The sequence below is a fragment of the Cricetulus griseus genome, assembly GCF_003668045.3.
Source record: "Cricetulus griseus strain 17A/GY chromosome 1 unlocalized genomic scaffold, alternate assembly CriGri-PICRH-1.0 chr1_1, whole genome shotgun sequence".
In the NCBI taxonomy this organism is placed as follows: domain Eukaryota; kingdom Metazoa; phylum Chordata; class Mammalia; order Rodentia; family Cricetidae; genus Cricetulus; species Cricetulus griseus.
The window spans coordinates 193,164,615-193,179,507 of record NW_023276807.1 but is presented as its reverse complement, the minus strand read 5'-3'; the positions used below and the strand labels follow the sequence as shown (position 1 = coordinate 193,179,507).

Genomic DNA, 14,893 nt, shown 5'->3' with positions numbered 1-14,893 from the left:
ACACACACAAATCAATATACAATCTAACTCATGGTCTCCAGAATTAAAAAACAAAATTAGCATAATAAACTCAATAGATCCTCAAAAGACCTTTGCTGAAGTTCAACATCCATGTATGATAAGAGTCCTAAAGAAACTAGAACTAGAAGTACTATATCTCAACATAATAAATACTACATCTGACAACCCTATAGTCAACATTATATTAATAGGAAGAAATAGAGAGCATTTCCTTGAAATGAACGAGATAAGAGTGTCCACTCACTCTATACTTTTATTAAAACAGTTCTTAAAGTCTTCAACAGAGTTAAGAAAAGAAGGCAAACTATTCCTATTTGCAAATGGCATGGTCCTAGACTTAAAAGTCCCTCCAGGCTTCATCAAAAAAAACTCTTAGATATGATGAACACTTTCAGCAAAGTGACATAATACAAATCAGCACAAAAAATAGCTGCTTTTCTATGTGCCAGTATCAAACCTGCTGAGGAAAATCAAGGGGGGAAATCCATACAAAATATCTTCCCACTGAATGAAATACATAAGAATATGCCTAACTGAGGAAGTAAAAGAACTGCAATGAAAAATGCACAACCCTGAAGGGGCTGGAGAGATGTCTCAGTGGTTAAGCATGCAAACTACTCTTACAGAGGACCCAAGCTGGATTCCCAGAACTCACACAGGGAGGGCAGTTCACAACCTCCTGTTAACTCCAGCTCCAGGAAATCCAATACCCTCTTCTGGTCTCTGAGGACATCACACATGTTCACAAATCCACATGTAAACAGACACACGCATGTGCATAATTTTTAAAAGTATCACAATACTTGACCTCAATTATATTACTGAGACACAGTAACAAAAACAGCAAAGCACAGTCACAAGGACTAATGGAATAGAGGACCTAGAAATGAAATAAAGTTATGCATCTAAAGCCACCTAAATTTTCACAAAGGTGTCAAAAAGCATTGTCGAATAGACAGTCTCTTCATCAAATGATAACTGGATCTCCATCCATAGAAGAACACAACTAGATACCTATCACCCTTATACCTTAAAGATCTTACCCTCAATGACCCTAATGTAGTATCTGAAACTTTGGAGCTGCCAGAGGAAAACATAAAGAAGCACTTTAAAATAAAGTCATAGGCTAGGTCTTTTAACTTTTTTTCAGAAAGCCTGTAGCTGATTCTTGATGTTACCCTCAGCTATTCAAGGCCTTTTCAGTCCTGGCCTATGCCTATATCTTTGTTTCCTAATGTTTTTCCTCCGGCAGCTTAGATATGCAACCAGCCTAAATGCCAACCAAGAAGTAAATAGACAGCTGGAGAGATTATTCTGTAAGAGTACTGACTGCTTACAGAAGACTCAACTTCTGCTCCCAACACCCACACAGCCACTCACTACTACTACCTGTAACTTCAGCTTTTACGGATCTATCGCCCTCTTCTGGACTGAGGGGCACTGTACACACATGGTGCACTTATACATGCATACAGACAAAATACTTATACACATAAAAAAGAGATAAATTGACAAAAAAAAAGTGCAGTATATATACACAGTAGAGTGTTATTCAACCATAGAAAGGAATAAAACTCTGACATGTAGAAAAACGGAAGTAGGAGATCATCATAGTAAACAAAATAAGCCAGATCAGAAAGACAAACATTGCATGTTTTCTTTCATTTATAGAGCACACACATAGATCATGATGGTTAACTTACTGTCAACTTGACTGGATTTAGAATCCCTATGAGATACACCTCCTCCAGGTATGTCTGCAATGTGTTTCCAGGAAGGTTTAAATGAGAAAAGACCCATCCCACAGGTAAGTGGAGCTGGACTGAAAAAGAGAGAGAACTATCCATGTCTCTTTGCTTTCCTGACTGAGTGGTAGAATGTGTAGAAAACATCAAAGTAAAAACGGGAGACTATAAGAGAAAGAAACTTGGAATGATGCTTTCTGATTGTCAACTAGGAGGTATCACCATGGAAACCAACTTCTGGGCATGCCTATGAGGGGGCTGTTATATTGTGCTAATTGAAGTGGACAGACTGACCCTAAATGTGGATACACCGCTCCATGAGCTGAGTTCACAGATCAAACAAGAAAGCAAGTTGAACACCAGCACTCATTTCTCTGCTTGTGGTGTATAAACACAATGTGAGTAACTGCTTCATGTCCCCACCATGCCATCTCCTCAATGACAGACTGCGCTCTCAATCTGTGAACACAAACAAACCCTTCCTTTCTTAAGTTGCCTTTGTCAGGTATGTAATTACAGCAACAAGAAAGGTAATATCCTAAAGTTAGGAGGAAGAGTGGAACAAGAGGACAAAGCACAACATGTTTTCTCTTGTGTGTAATATATATACATGTATCTCTGTCTATGCATATATATTATATGCATGAAAGCAGAGGGGAAGAAAAGTACCAGCAGACGGGGCAAAGCTGAATATGAGCAAAGTAAATAATATATATGTACATGCCATATTAATTGTTTTAAAGAATAGCAGCTTCCTCCCCTTAGATAAGGAACAAGAAGAACACCTAGTTTTACTGTTATTTTACTACTTAACATTATACTAGAAGTTTTAGCCACTGACAAAAAAGACAACCAAACTAAAAAGGTAAAGATAAACATGACCATTCAAAGGCAACATAATCTTCTATCTAACAAACCCCACAGAGAGCTGGGCAGTGGTAGCGCACGCCTTTAATCACAGCACTCGGGAGGCAGAGGCAGGCGGGTCTCTGTGAGTTCAGAGACCAGCCTGGTCTACAAGAGCTAGTTCCAGGACAGCCTCCAAAGCCACAGAGAAACCCTGTCTCGAAAAAAAAAAAAAAAAAAAAAAAAAAAAAAAAAAAAACCACAGAATACACCAAACACCATTCAAGTGAATAAATTCAACAAAACTACAATTTTGGTTGACACAGAAAAGGCTGTTATAATTTCTAAATTACAGTCATTTGCTTTGAAGCTGGGACCCAGGCCCCTGTGCACCCTAGACAAAATGTTCTACCATTCAGCTACACCTCTAGCCCAGCAGCTGTGTTTCAATATGCCAGCAATGGGCACCCCAAAATGGAAAAAAAGAAAGCACTTCCATTTAAAAGAATCTAAAAGTATAAAATGCCTATAAATAAATTTAGCAAGGAGGTAAAAGACTTGTATATTAAGGGCTATGCAATATCATTAAAAGAAGCAACATTAATAATAGCTTCCACCTACAGACCCCTGTGATGTGCAGATCTTTGATATGAGTTACTTCCATCCTCATAAGACTACCAAGAAGATATTAACATCTCCATTTTAGAGATTAAAAACTGAGACTCAGACACATTAAACAGATAACAGTCTCAGAGCTACTGCTGACTTGACACTATGATTCCAAAACAAAAACTTCCAAACCACAATGTCTGCCTGCCCTCTAAAACTAAGCACTCTGATCTTTAATTCAAAGCTTCTCATAAAATCTCACAAAATTATGAAATTTTCATGAAGCAAGAAGGATAGTTAGAACTCATTTCAAAAAAGAATCCACCATTAGGTCAAATCATTTCAGTTTATAATACTTACTAGGCACCCAACTATACAGAAAAATAATATACCTAGAAACACAAAAATAAATCAAAGGGTATAAATCAAATAAGTTCTGCAAGATTGATGTGAAGTGCAGATAGGCATAATTGTTGCTAAGTCACACTTGTGTGTGAGGGTGGTGACTGGATTGAGAAGACAAGGAGGAGGAGGAACAGGTACGACAGTACATTTATATATAGTCATGACCTAGCCCTAAAAAAAAATAACAAAAATCAGAGGAACAAGGGCAGAAATCCAAGACATAATGTAAAAGGGAACCTTGGCACTAGACAAGAAAGTTGAGATTTCTTAAGACAGAAGGTACAATAAAAGACTTGATTGCAATATTGGTTTCGGCCCCTGTATTCGGAAGCAATTATAAGCTGTCTGTGCCCAGGTCATACAATTGCAAGGAGAGGATGCCGAAAGCCTTACCTTGTATTTGGAAGGTTCATTCCTGTCCTTGCCAAACCCTGGTGCTTTGGAACACATCTAGCCTCTTGATCTCCTGACTGCTCACTAAGTATCCACTATCAGCACTGGGCAGTATCCTCAGGGGCTTATGGGACGGAGGTAGAAGCAGGGCTCTGCCTTAAGGGGTTTTACTCTGACCTAGTTTTGCAAGGATCCTATCAGCCCCAGTCATGTCCTCCTGTGGAACTGCCTTTCCTGCCTTCCGTGGCTGCTGTAGTAGACAGGCCTCCAGAAGCCTGTGTGGTAGAAGGCTACCTGACCCCTCTCCTCCTTGCCTCCCAGGTGTTTATGGACACCAGATGGCCAGGGATTAATTAGGCAACAAGACCACCACACACAAACTGGAGACATTGCCCACTCAGAGCATCATGAAACAGTTTTTATTCAGGTTAGCCCCTAGCTCAGGCATGGAAGACTCCAGTATACAGTCCTGACATTTGCACCTTAGAGGGCTATGTCCTGTTGCTGTGTCCATCTGCTAGTGCCTGGAATGACTACAGTGACAAAAGATGTTCTATTGCATTTGTTGCTAACTTTTCTGCTACAGATTAAAAAAAAGAGAGAGAGAGAGTTTAGGAAAATTAACATCTCTGACCATACAGCAGCTACATGATGAACTGCATGCAATCAGTCACTACAAATAGGGAGATTATGACTTGCTCACTTTTGCCACCAGTAATTTAGTCCTTTCTTTCTTAGAGTACACACACTAAGACTTTATATACATTTCTTTTTCAAGGCAAATTGTAATCTTCAAAGAATTCCTGTCAACATGTAAATGGTCAAAGCCTTGAGCAGATCCTTTTTTTAAAAAAAAAGAAAAGTGATAGCTAATAATTGTAAGTGGATAGAAATAAAAATATGATACAATCTATGAAAAAATATTTTTTCTGAGAAATTACTATTTTATCATGGGAAATGACTACCTGGGGCTAAAGAAAATAAACTCCTTATAAGGTTAAGTGCAGAGGCTCGAGTTTTCTGTTGCCATACCATTCAGACATTCAAATATAGCCCACTCCAAAATTCTTCCTGATACCCACTTCTTCTCAGAATAAGTAATGCTCCTATTCAGGACCCACTAACTCTTTTAAGACTTTGAACTGAAATTAAGTATCAGAAAGTATCATGTTCAATTTCTACCTCCATTTATGGCTGAAGCACAGATCCTAAACATTTTCCCTAGGAAAATATTGAGACCCAAGTTGGGGAAGTTGGGGAATTTTCTTCTAAACTAATTTCATTAATTTGTTTGTTGCTTTGAGATAAAGACTCACTACAGAACCCTTGGCTTGCCTCAAACTCAGAGATCGACCTGCTTCCATCTCCCGAGTGTTGAGATAGTGTGTGCACCACAATGCAAAATTTTCTTTTAAAAGGATTGATTTCTGGGCCAGTGAGATGGATCAGCAAGATTCTGGCACTTACCAGAAAACCTAAATTTGATTCCCCTCCCCCCATAAGACATGTCACATGAGAACACACACACACACACACACACACACACACACACACACACACACACACACACACACACCAACTAAATAAATACATTTTTAAAGAACTGATTTTCACAACTAACCTTTGGGCCAAGTTCCTGGAGTACAATTGAAGTGAGGGAGAATCGATAATATGAACAAAGGAGTCAAAACCATGATGGGAAACCCACAGAAACAGCTGACCCAAGCTAGTGAAAATTCACTGACTCAGGTCTGACAAGTGGGGAACCTGCATTAAGACCGAACTAGACTCTCTTAATAAAGGTGGCAATAGTGTGTGACTGGGACAATATATGAGGCCACTGGCAGTGGGACCAAGATCTAATACTAATGCACAAACTGACTTAGTGGAGCCCATTCCATATGGGGAAGATACCTTGCCCAGCCTAGACACAGGGGGTGGAGAGGTTCCTTGGTTCTGCCTCAACAGGATGATGGGACAGACTTGCTCAGTGAGGCCTTACCCTCTCAGTAGAGCAGATGGGAGGTGGGAGGGGAATGGAGAATGGGAGGAGAAGAGGGAGGGGAATTGGAATGGGAATGTAAAAAATAAATTAATTAATAAAAAAAAAAACTCATTGGGAAAAAAAGATAAAAATCGCATATTCCTGAGGACTTTACTACACATAAAAAAGAATTGATTTCTTTCACTTCCATAAAACAACACCATTTACACCCCAGAATTCAGCTTTAATCCACAGAGAGCAAAGCTGAACAAAGAATCCATTACTCACCAATGACAAAATAATCCACAACCATCACATCTGTTTTTAAGTGTTTTTCTATGTGCCTGGACAAACTCCTCTGCATGCATTTCTTCACTTAATACACTTGTTACATTATCCCCATACTACAGATAAATAATTTAGAATTGTAAGAGATTAAGTAACTTGCTTTTATAAAAGTGCTCCCAAATTAGCAATGGGCACAAAGGTATGTTTTAAACATTTTGGGTTTTTGTTGTTGTTGTTCTCTCTTTTTTATTTAAATTAGAAACAAGCTTGTTTTACATGTCGATTCCAGTTCCCTGTTCCTCCCTTCCTCCCCTGTCCCCCAACAACTCCCTATCCCATCCCCTTTCTGCTCCCCAGGGAGGGTGAGGCTTTCCATGGGAGATCTTCAAAGTCTGTCATATCATTCAGAGCAGGGCCTAGGCCTTCCCCCATGTGTCTAGGCTGAAACAGTATCCCTCTACGTGGAATGGGCTCCCAAAGTCCATTCATATACTAGGGATGAATACTGATCCACTACCAGAGGCCCCACCCATATATTGCCTAGGCCTCCTAACTGACACCCACATTCAGTGGGTATGGATCAGTCCTATGCTGGTTTCCCAGCTATCCGTCTGGGGTCCATGAGTTCCCCCTTATTCAGGTCAGCTGTTTCTGTGGGTTTCTCCAGCCTGGTCTTGACACCTTAAACATTTTGTTTTATTATTTGTTTTTGAAACAAGATCTTACAAGTGCAGGCTGTGTAGACTTCACTCAGGCTTGCCTTGAACTTATTAAGTAGGCAAGGATGACCTTTAAAACCTGATTTTCCTGCCTCCAGCTCCCAAGACATGAGATTACAGGTGTGAGCTGAAACCCTGGGCAGATTTTTAAAATGTTGTAATTTAAACAGTTTGCTTTATTATCTCTGTCTGAAAATTTTACTGCTTCTTTTGTTTCTTTCAAGCCTCTATGAAATAAGAATGATTTCGCTTCATATATCAGTAAGATAAGGCCAACAGTTGGCCAAGTAGCAGATTAGTAGTGATGGTAACAATTAAAAAAAAAAAAAAAATCAGACCTTCTGCTGTAAAACCATATGGAAAGGCAGGCTTTAATTTTTTTTTTCAAAAATGCACATACTACCTAATACCAACTATTTGACACACAGCCCTAATAAACTGAGGTTTTTCATGTCCATAAATATATTAAATATTTGCTTATAAAGGTACGATGCTACTTCCTTTACATACATTACCTCATCTAAACTCACATATACCATGATTAAGCAGACAGTAGTTAAACATATGCAAAGATTATACAAAAAAGTCAGAACATCAAACAAAGCCTCTTCACCAGAGAGAAGAATATCAGTTCTGTCTTGAACCATTAATAAAATGCATAACAAATAAACACTAAATAAAATACTTTAAATGTTTAATTGATTCATATAGTAATATAATACTTAGAGTCTATACTTGTCCCATTGTTTACCTGCCATTTCCTGAGCATCTCTGGTCCTGAATTCAGCCAGCAGCCAATAATTATAGAATTAATATGTGACTATCATAAACCACTTAACAATTATAGAATTAATATGTGACTATCATAAACCACTCACACAATGGAATTCTACTCAACATTAAAGAAAAATGAAATTTGCAGGAAAATTAATGGAATTGGAAAATATTATACTGAGTGTGGTAAGCCATATCCAGAAAGACAAACACTGAGTGTTCTCTCTCATATGTGGATCTCAAATTCAAATTTTTAGATAGTTATATGTTTAAGTTGCAGTGAGTCCACAGGAGCCAGATATCAAGAAAGGAAACACAGAGCAGGGGGTGTTGAAAGGAGAGTAAATCATATTTATATGAAAGTAGACAAAGGAATCCAGGGAAGAAAAGGTTTAAAGAGGGATAAGGGAATAGAGAAACAGAAGAAATGTGGGGTTGGGGAAAGGGGTCAATCAAAACTAAGAATTCGTGAAAAAGTCATATGGGAACCTACTACTTCACAGACTTTAAAAAAGGAAAAAAGAATTTGAACCAAAGTACTCTCCATGGTGGTTAACACTGCTCCCAGAAGCCATATGTTTTCAAACCAAAATTCCAGTGTCAGATATGGGATAATCCCCTATGACTGCCCAGGTAGTCCCCGCAAACTTTCAAAACAACACAGGCTGTTATATTTGCTCTTGGATATCCACCACAATGACAGAATAATCACACCCAGCTATACATTGTTCCTATTTCAATACTGAACTGCCTGGCAAGATATACTAGTACATGAATGTTCTGGGAGCAACCAACTGCTTTCTGGTTGGATTTGAAGAAACTCTACGGGGAAGGAATACATATACTCCTGGTACCATAGAATTGGTCAAAAGCTTATGGAAGGTCACATGCCCTACTGGGGGATCTAATATTGATATCTGCCAAATAGATGTGTATTTAAACTGCCTTCTAAATATATGTGTTTATACACACAGACTCTGGCAGCTCTCAGACCTGATTAAGGAAACCTCTTTCAGCAGTGGGCAATAATTAAAGCAGGGGAGCGTGACAGCTGAGTACTCAGCCCCAAATGGGCTATCAATGTCACCCCATCCAAGGCCCAGAGAACATCACAGAAGACAGAATGGAAGGACTATGGGAAGCAGGGGATGGAGAAGAATACAGTGTAGTGCTGCTGTCTTCTGAACACAAGGTTGTCCTTACGATCATGAACACACAACAGCTGTGACTACCTGGGAGGGCCTGAACAAAAAAGGAAGCAAGGGGGAAAATGAGAGGGGAAAGGATAGAGATCAAGAGAGGAAGAAGGGGGCACAGATATAAGGTGGAGACTTATTAGAAAGAAGAAAAGTCTGGAGTGGTTGGAGGGGATGAGAAGGTAGTAAGGGCTGAGTGTAACCACAGTTCACTGCATAAGTACGATATTGTCAAAATTTTTTAATTAACTAAAATTTTTAAAACTGGGAGTAGACATGGTGGCACACATCTTTAATCAGCACTCAGGAGGCAGGCGGATCTCTGTGAGTTCCTAGTCAACCTGATCTACATAGTGAGTTCTAGGCCAGCCAGAGCTACATAGTAGGCCTTTTCTCAAACAAACTGGAAATAACTCTAATGTCCATCAAAACTTTATGATAAACATGGCTTGGTTGAACACCAAACACCCAAACACCCAAAAGGTTAAGGAAGAAAACTGCAAAACACAAAAACAAAAAACCACCAAAACCCATATCATAATCATTTGGTGAAATATAATACAATCTTCACAAATAATGAGGTACAGCTGTAGTACCAGGATAAAAATATTATCCATTTTTTAAGTCAATGATACAAATTACATTATTAATGTCTTAGTTAGGGTTTCTATTGCTGGAACAAAACACAGTTAAAAAGCAAGTTGGGTAGGAAAGTATTTATTCAGCTTACACTTCCACATTGCTGTTCATCACCAAAGGAAGTCAGGACATGAACTCAAACAGACATCTGGAGGTAGAAGCTGATTTAGAAGCCACAGGAGTGTTGCTGCTTATTGGCATACTCAGCCTGCTTTCAGTGAGGCAGAACCCAGGACCACCAGCTCAAGGATGGCTCCACTCACAGTAGGCTGGGCCCTTCCCCCAATCACAAGAAAATGCCTTATAGCTGGATCTATGGAGGTATTTACTCAACTGAGACTCCTTCGTCTCTTGATGACTCTAGCTTGTGTCAAGTTGACACAAAACCAACCAGTACAATTAGGAAGCAAAAAATTAGAAGAATGTACACCAACAGTTTATAGTGCTTATCCCCACAAAGAGAAATCTGAAAGTTAACTCTTAAGGATATAAAACTTTATCCACCACCTGAGTGGATGCCCATCCCTGCCATGCTAGCCACCCAAGCAGGCACCCCAAGAAGTGCAAAGACAATACTGAGGCTGGCCCTAGCTGGGCTCAGGCACTCCAGGAGGAAGCACAAAGACTACACCATGGTGGGTGCTGTAGGAAGTGAGTAAGTAGGTGGTGCAGTGATGGGAAAGAAAGAAGCAAGCAAACAGGTGGTAGAGAAATGAAGAAGAGCAGTTTGTGAGCAATGAAGTGAAGCGGAACTGAAGACACAAAGGCGGTGGCTGCTGTTCTTGCTCACTGGTAAAAGGTGATTTACACTGCTCATCAACTAAGCCAGCAACAAATACAAATGCCAGTGGGCCTTTGAGGAAACTGACCACTATTGGAGTCACTGTGACCCCCAGAGTCTCATCCTAGCCCAGGAAGAAGAGCAGAATTTCTTTAGTCAAACACTATCTTAAAGTATTAGCTGACCATGTAGAATGGAGACCCACAACTAACTGGACAGGTCCTGCTGTATTTACTTCTCATCATTGGCCTACCAACTAATCTCTCTAGTTGGTTATGGTGGCAGTTCAACCATGGGACTGGATGACTCTATGCTGAACTACAGTTTTATCCTGCTGCATCTAACTCTGGTCAAAGATTTATTTCCTTTGGAAACTTTAGGTTGGACAAACACTTGAAGACACCCAGAGGCCCTGCTGGCCAGCATGAAGAGTGGACAGGAAGAAGACACCCAGAGACCCCACCCAATGTGTCGCCTGCCCACAGCACAAGCCACTATGATGCACAGGTATGGGGTGGAGAGATGAAAGAGAAAAAGAAGCGTAACAGCTTGAGCACTACAATGAGAGGCGGATCTGGAGACTTGAGGGTGGAGAGGATCAGCCAGCCTGTGAGCAGCCTGAAAAGCCACCTGAGACCATGGTGAAATCCCAACCCATGCTGCCACTGAGAGCCATGTCTGAGTCCATGGTCATGCAGCAGCAGGGTCTGTGTTGATGTCCATGGCCCATGTTACCACAAAAGGATGTCTCTAGTCTAGACTGCAGCCTGGGATCATGTTGATACTCAAGGGCTGCACAGAGTTGGTCTCACCCCTCCCTAGCTGCAGCACTTGAGAGAACTGGACCTGCATCTCACATGGGCAGCACAATAGAGCTGACCCTATTGACAGGGGTAAGGATAAGCTGGCCATTGGGCCAGAAAAGTGGAGAGTTGACCCTGCCCCCTCATTTGCCATGTGGTGGTGTGGGATATGGCAAGCAGGAGAGCTAGTCTTGGCTGCATGAGAGTAGGAGAGCTGGCCCTGTTCCCCGCCTGGGCAACACAGTAGACCTGGCCCTGGTGGTGTGGGTGCAGGAGAGCCAGCCGTGTATATGAGAACAGAATTGTCCCTGCCCTTTGCTACCTGCATCATTGAGTAAGCTACCCAGGGCAGCTGGAAAGCTCACCCTGGTGGTGAGGGTGAGGAAGAGCTGGTGGGATGACCAACCCAACTAACACCCAGGCCCACAACCAGGGCTATGAGTTGACCCACCCCAACATCCACTCCATCTATGAACTGCTAGAGCATGTGAAGAGGCCAGTCCTAGAGATCCAAAGCTGCAGTATCTCCATGGCACAGGGCAATAACAGGATATCTAAGAAGTCCCAGTGACAGACAAGTATTGATAGTGTAGCAGAAGCCAGAGGCCTCGAACAAGACCAATGACTCACTGCAATGAACACTTGCAAGGAAAGATGTATAGACTAAAAGGTATACTGTGTTGACTACAGCTTCCACAGTGAGATTTTTTTTCCCTTTTAAATTTTATTTTACTTTTTTTGTGGGGGGGGTAGTTTCAAGGACAGAGAGCAGATAGAAAAGGACAGGAGATGAATGGGATTGGGTACAGGAGGTGAAATCCACAAAGGATCAATAAAAAGGTATAAATAAATAAAAAGTATAGAGTGACAAAAACTTTACTCACCAAGCCTAATGAGTCTTCTATATCACATTATGGTCATTTGGTGGAAAATAATGTAAAGAACATAAAAGGTAAATGTGAGGAAAGCAACAAGGGCTGAAGTGATGGTCCAGTCAGTAAAGTTCTTTGCTTAACAAGCATGAGGACTTAGACCAGAGCCACAGTATCCAATAAGAGTCATGTGGTATGCACTACAATACCGGCATGGAGAGGGCAGAGAGAGACCAGACCCTAGGGCCTGCTGGCTGCCTAACCAGGTCCAATAAGTAAGTTCTAGGTCCAATGAGGAACTCTATCTTGGAAAATAAGGTGGAAAGCAACAGAAGGCATAGGACCCTGACCTCTGGTCCCCACGTATACCTGCACCTGCATGCATATGCACACACACATATACCACTGGAGGTAGGGAAACAACAGAGAAAAGCAAGTATTGTCACAAAATGAGAGGAAAAGCACACAAAAACAGAATTTTCCAAACACAAAAAGGATAAACTTCAAGGATGATCAAAGAGGAAGAAATTCAATAAATTAAGAAAGGTTAGTAAAAGTAAGCTTGTCATTCATCATCTACACACACACACACACACACACACACACACACACACACACACAGCATTCAGAAGTAAAGTTACTGCCTTCAAGAATAAAATCACTGACTTTTAAAACTGAAGAGTTTTCACAGCAACTGTTTTTATTCTTTAATTCTAAAACTAAGATCTGATTAGAAAGGTTTTGGCAACCAGCTGGTGTTTAAGCTTTTTTTTTTTTTTTTTTTTTTTTTTTTTTTTTTTTTTAACCTGGGGGTAATTTAAACCAAGGGCCTTAATATACTTATGGTCTCCAGGATCCCTACTCTTGAAGCAATGCTACAGAACTGAAAAGGCATAATATCAATCTTTTACACAACAGCATAGGAAATATGGTTTTCATCATAATATAAATGGAATTTGAAGTCAAGAAATAGGATGAGATTACCAACAGAGCAAGTACAGATAAAGAAGAGATCCAACCTTGAAGCAACTCAAAGTTTAAGGGCCAAGGGAGGTGAAGATCAAGTAAAGAAACTGAGAGGAATAATAGGCAAGTATGAAAAGAACCTAGAGAAAATGCTCCCTCCTGGAAGCTGTGTGAAGTGTGAAGGGATTTCCCAGGAACATGGGAGACAAACTGATGCTGATCAGAGTAATGTAAGAAACAGGAACTGACCACTGGGAACAGCAATCTAGAACCATTAATGATCTTGGTAAGAACAACAGCTGAGGGGGTCAAATGAAATTAAAAGTACAATAATGGAGAATAAAAGCAAGAATGACTCAAGAGAAAATAGAGAAGAATGAGAGACCACATAAACAAACAAGTCTTTTAATGGGCTTTGTTTTACAGGGAAGCAAAGAAAAACAAAACACAGAAGGAAAAGTGACATCAAGAGCTTTTTTTAGATTTGATATTCTTGTCATATTGTACAGAGTAACCTCAAATTTCTAGGCTCCAGCAGCAGTCTCACCTTAGAGCTCAAAGTGTAGAGAACTACAGACATTCACTGCTGCACACAACTAAGACTGCTGTTATGTAACAAGAGAAAAACATACTGCTTTATATATATTTTAAAAAAATGTGACCCACCACAGAGCAGAGGTACCTGCCCTATCCTTCAAGGAATAGATGTTTCCTTAATAAAGTCATCCATACTTTGAAGGATGAGTAAGAGTGTGTCAGGATGAAGGGGACTGAATAGCCTGAGCAACCATGGATTAGAACCAACACAGCAAGTAGGGCTGGCAAAGGAGGAGTCTAAAAAACTGAGAAGACAGGAAATAAGGCTAGAAAGATAATCAGTCACCAAGCCTTTCTGAAGAGGCATCAAACAAGCAAGTACAATGTTTATAATTCAGATGATAGGGAACTCATCAATATAGATTTTAGGCAGGGAAGTACTAAAATCAAATTCATACTTCATTCAGGGCAGTAAAGGTTTAGCGGGTGCTAGACCAAAGACTTGAACAAGGCTTCTAAAATAAATAATGTTTTGAACTTGGACAATTTTAGTAGTAAAAAGAGTTTAATGATAGATTCTACCGGCTCAATATTGAAGACACAGTTTTTAGCTCTGGCTACTTGGGCAGCCCAAGCATCATCTGTGTTTGGAAATTACTAGAGAGGTATGGCTAGTGAATGACTCCCTTCGGTTTTGGACATTTCACCTCTAAATTCTCTGGAACACATGCAGTGAGTAAATGCAGCCAGAAAGACAGAAAGTATAGACATGAGCTGGGTGTGGTGCACACAACTATGATCCCAGATACTAGGGAGACTAAGGCAGGAACACTGCTAGCCAGGAGAACTTAGCAAGACCTTATCCAAAAGTAAATCTTTAAAAGAGGCTAAGAATACAGCTCCATAGTAAAGCACTTGCCTCACAGGCATGAGGTCCCTGACTCAGTAGTACAGATATGAAAAGGAAGGGGAAGGGATGGGGAATGGAAGAAAATGAAGATAAACATGAACAAAAAGCACAAGCATTAACTGACCACTAAAATTACACGAACTAGAGGCTGGAGACATGGCACAATGGTTAAAATCATGGACTGCTCTTCCAGAGGACCCAAGTAATTCCCAACCAACCACCTACAACTTCATCTTCTGGGGGATCCACTGGCCTCTGTGAGCACCTGCACTCATGTGCACACACACACACACACACACACACACACACACACACACACACACACACACTTTGAAATAATTAAGAAATTTAATTATATGAAATAATACTAATGTAACTGAGAAAACAGTAATTCAAACTCCTTAA

At 40.4% G+C, this 14,893-nt stretch overlaps 1 protein-coding gene and 1 non-coding gene across 23 annotated transcripts in view; one reads left to right on the top strand and one right to left on the bottom strand.

The window, feature by feature from the left end:
* Positions 1-14,893, bottom strand: part of Slmap (sarcolemma associated protein) — a 123,434-nt gene that overhangs the window by 87,980 nt on the left and 20,561 nt on the right. The window lies entirely within an intron of this gene.
* Positions 3,943-4,073, top strand: LOC113832592. The gene has a single exon (XR_003479903.1). It is a non-coding gene; the product is annotated as a small nucleolar RNA SNORA71 (small nucleolar RNA).